The sequence below is a fragment of the Dermacentor albipictus genome, chromosome 9 (genome assembly GCF_038994185.2).
Source record: "Dermacentor albipictus isolate Rhodes 1998 colony chromosome 9, USDA_Dalb.pri_finalv2, whole genome shotgun sequence".
Classification (NCBI taxonomy): Eukaryota; Metazoa; Arthropoda; class Arachnida; order Ixodida; family Ixodidae; genus Dermacentor; species Dermacentor albipictus.
In genome coordinates this window covers 18133909-18138183 of record NC_091829.1, presented here as the reverse complement: position 1 = coordinate 18138183, position 4275 = coordinate 18133909, and positions in this window count along the sequence as shown.

Here is a 4275-nt window from a genome sequence, read left to right as displayed (position 1 = left end):
TGAAGTGACTATTCGATTCGAAGAAGATACTTTATTTATTGGTTATTCGAAATTTTCGTATATTCGCACACCCCTACTTTTGCACAAGCGACCGTTCCTACGACAGTGAGTGAGCGATCTGAGTCCTCTTGGTTGTGTCTGTTGCTGCAGCTGCCTCTTCAATGTCTTCGAAACAAGTCTGCCACTGATATTGCTAAAGCGAGCCGTTAGGTCCCTTTCTTTCTGCCAGTTTCCCGTCAAGGTTCTCGTAGACAATCCTGTTTTGATCTTACTTGTGTGACCGCTGTCATAGATAACTATTGAGAAGGGGGCTGCTTCGGTGCTGCCTTCGTCACGGGGAGCTGCTCCGTCACCAGAGCATGTGCTCTGGCGACGAAGTCGACGCAGCAGCTCTCTAACTTCGTAATCAATTCTTTCGGGGGCTTGTACGTCCTAGCCACGAGTCGAATTAAAGGGAGGTTATGGCTCACCTGCTTCTGAAATTCGAATGCTTCATGGAAATTGGAGTGCCGCCTTTTCCTCGCACATTGACCGCTCTCGATGAAAATCAAATTTCGGAAAATGCTGAACCCCAATAGCTCTTTCAGCTGCACGTGTTATGGCACGAGAGCTTCGCAGTGTCCAAAACTTCAGATGCTGTGCCTGATGGTGGCGTGTTCGTACGCCGCTAAATGTTCCCTTCCACATCGCATACACTTTCATTTTCCACTTCAACACTCCTAATGCGAACGTATTAAAACACGACTCACCGATGAAGCCGTCGAACGTCAAACCATCCTCCTGCATGGCTGTTGCTTAACGTTATATATATATATATATATATATATATATATATATATATATATATATATATATATATATATATATATATATATATATATATATATATATATATATATATATATATATATATATATATATATATATATAATATATATATATATATATATATATATATATATATATATATATATATATATACTGGTCGAGTGGTCGAGACGATCGGTACCTATACGAAAACTTATGGTGTTTTTAACGAGATTTATCTTCTCAAAGTCTCAAGTAGCATTCTCCTGCATTACTAGAGGTATACATACGATAAAAGGGATTATCGTCCGAGTAACTGCTGACTTGTAAAAGTGAAAAGCAAAAAGAAAAAGGAGCTCCATATACGGAGATACGTGTCGCTTCCTTGTTGTCCACTGTATCTTGTTGGTCCGTTCTGTGCGATTTGGATGAGAGAAGCTGCTAGACGGATTTGTCTCACTGTGATAAGCACTTCCATGACTCTAGAAGGTGCTCGCAGCCGATTGCGTTCAAAGCAAGTTCGACGAAGTTATATTTGCAAGCCGTGGCGCGTTTGGCGAAGCACAAATGACGTCGTTATGGTGGCATTTTTTTTTTTACTGCAGTACAGAATTTGAAAAAAATACATATATATCTGTAGTAGATAGCGCACAACGAGGCGGGCTTTACTTTCACACCAAATAGAGATGCATTTTTGACTGAACTACAAGAAAAGCACTTATTAAAATCTTGCCTAATAAAAAAAAATCTGACTGATTTGTGGGTAACGAATAAATCGGACAATCCTTCGCCACTGCCATTTTTTCTTGCCATCTCGTCTCGCAAACGTTGCCACGTGTTGTTACCGTTCTTGCTCGTCTTTATCTTCTCGAAATTCGTTGTACCGAGAGCTCTCCGCTCCCGTCGCAACGTATGTCCACGTTCCGAGATCATGCTGGCCTTGCTATCTGCGCTCTCAACTGCGAAACACGTGCTTCCCGCCGCCGGCATCTCGAGGAAGTGAGCTTTGCACCGCGCTTTCAGAGCGATCGAATCTGTATACTGGAGGCGGAGGCGTGGACCGTGTCGAGGAGTCACTCGTGCGCGTATACACAGAGCGGAGTCGGGCCAGTACAGCCGTAGCCGCCGCGTACAGGAACATGCGTCAGATATACAATACTTACTACTGTATAGCATGCAAAAACGTTTACAATGTCATTATGCTATTATGTTCTTGTTTACCATTTATTGTTATTGCTCTACATATTGTATTTTCTAATGTATTAATGTTCTATGTTCTGTGCGTACTCATTTCATTATGCTGATGTTTATTTCTTTCCCGGTTCCATACTAATATGTTACTGTATTTCCCCTCTTACACTATGCCTTCTCGAAGGCCTGTAAGGTACATGTAAATAAATAAATAAATAAATATAGTACTAAGCTCGGCTATAGCGAAGAGTTTGCAAGAACCCGCACCACGTACACGCCACACGTACATGTGATCAACTGTCGTGAGAAGCAATTGCGCACATCGTCTCGCGACAGTAGACCGCACGAAGGGTGGAAGAACTCCCTCGTGCACGCTTCACTGCCTTCGATATGCAAGTTGCCCGGATTTGCATAGGTCTGCGAATTTTATTTGAATGCTTCGTCTTTGCGATGTATGCGCATTTTCAGGTTGGCACGTATACTATAGCCTGACTGTCTTCGTGTACGTGTTCGTGTTAGCATTTCTCATCAACATTTATGCATCTATTTCTTTTTCCCTCAGCTCTCCTCATCCTCAGTTTGAAATAAAAAAAATTATGTTGAGGGTGATGGTCTTCTACCACAGCTTCTCAACGCAGCTTCGAAACACATATCCTAAAAGGCAGTCAAAACTATGGATGAGTAAGCGTGCATCTCAGGAAAAAAAAAAAAAACTATCTTTCATCTTCTACTTTAACCAGCACAACGTCCTTCGCCTTCAGTACAATCGCTCCCCACAGAAAAAGGGCGCTGCTGGCCACCTAGGGGGCAGAAGAAGACTGGAGGACCTTAGGACTGTTTGAGTTGGAAGACGTAGATCGCGAGGACGCTGGTCTGAAGACAACTCCAGTAGCTCGATTAGGTAGTTCATTGATCGGGTACGTTTCAAGAAGTACGCCGACAGGTACCGTAATACTCAATTTTTTCAACAACTCTTAGTGCTTTAGTATTCATAACGATTGCTCGTTTATTAGGGATTTGGTTTAGAGAGAAGTTTGGCTGAGAAGCCAGGAGGAGTAGACGAGACCCACAATTAGAGCAGCTAGCCGGAAGCATAGCATGTAATTTCAGTAGATGCGCCGTGGTGATGCTTCTGGTGGCCATTGGTCTTGATATGTGAACGAACGAGCAAGTCGGCGGAATTTTTCGGCGCATATCGCATATTGTCGCTTGGGAAGCAGTCGTGTACTTTGAGGCGTCCGGGCGTCTGTGGCGGTCTGTGGGCGTCTGTAGGCGTCCGTAGGGAGGAGTAGTGTCCATGGTGCACGAAGATTTGAGTCCGTAAAGGAGAAAGAAAGGCAAGACTGCAGTACTGGTTTGCATGGTAGTATTGTAAGCGTACGTGACAAAAGGCGAGAAACCAGCTTAAACTGGATTGGTGGGATAAGACATAACGCCGAGTGGGCGAATAGAATGTTCTGTCATCCCATTTGTTTTGTTTTGAGGAGATGTGCAGGGGTGTATGCGGCGAACGACGTTGCACTGGCGCGGCGATACTGTTATAACGTCGGAGAGGAACACACGAACACGGTGACTCAGCAATGTCTCGGCGTGCTTCATAGCGCAGTAAGATGTTGTGAAGGATGAAAATGGCAACATCTTTTGCTGCATGGAAGTGATGAAGTTTCAGCATACCCGGAGGTGGTATTTCGAATACTGGCACTACATTTGCAATCTAAAAGAAATATTTATTAAAACATACGAATCGTCAAACCAACTCGTCTGTCTGTTTCTGATAGCCAGCTAATAATTGGCGAATACCTGACTGTTTATGTGTGCCATATTTACTTAAACAACAGAACGATCCCGGCATGAGAGCAAGTAAAAAAAAAACATAGTTGTCGGAGAAGCCACGCAAACTGTTTTCAGCACCATTAACCTCTACCGCTGCACTGCTCAACTCCGCGTGATCCCCACCAATTCTCCCCATTTGAGGTTCCAGACTCGCGAAAAAAAATTAAAAAGTGTGAAAAAAAGCGATAAAGAAGAACTAATACACGTCTCATTATCTTTTTCTTTCTTATGCGTGTTCTATGAGAATGAATGTTCCCGAAATCACTCATACTCTACCAGCTTTAAATTATTTAGCACGATTACAATTTTTTGTATTCATCTCCTTAACGCATGGATAAAATCTGCCCGATTGTTGACCAATCCTCCTGAGTGAGTAGGTACCAATGACTTTAACGTTATCATCACCAAGAAGAACGCATGCGCCATTCTCCACGAGGAAGGAAG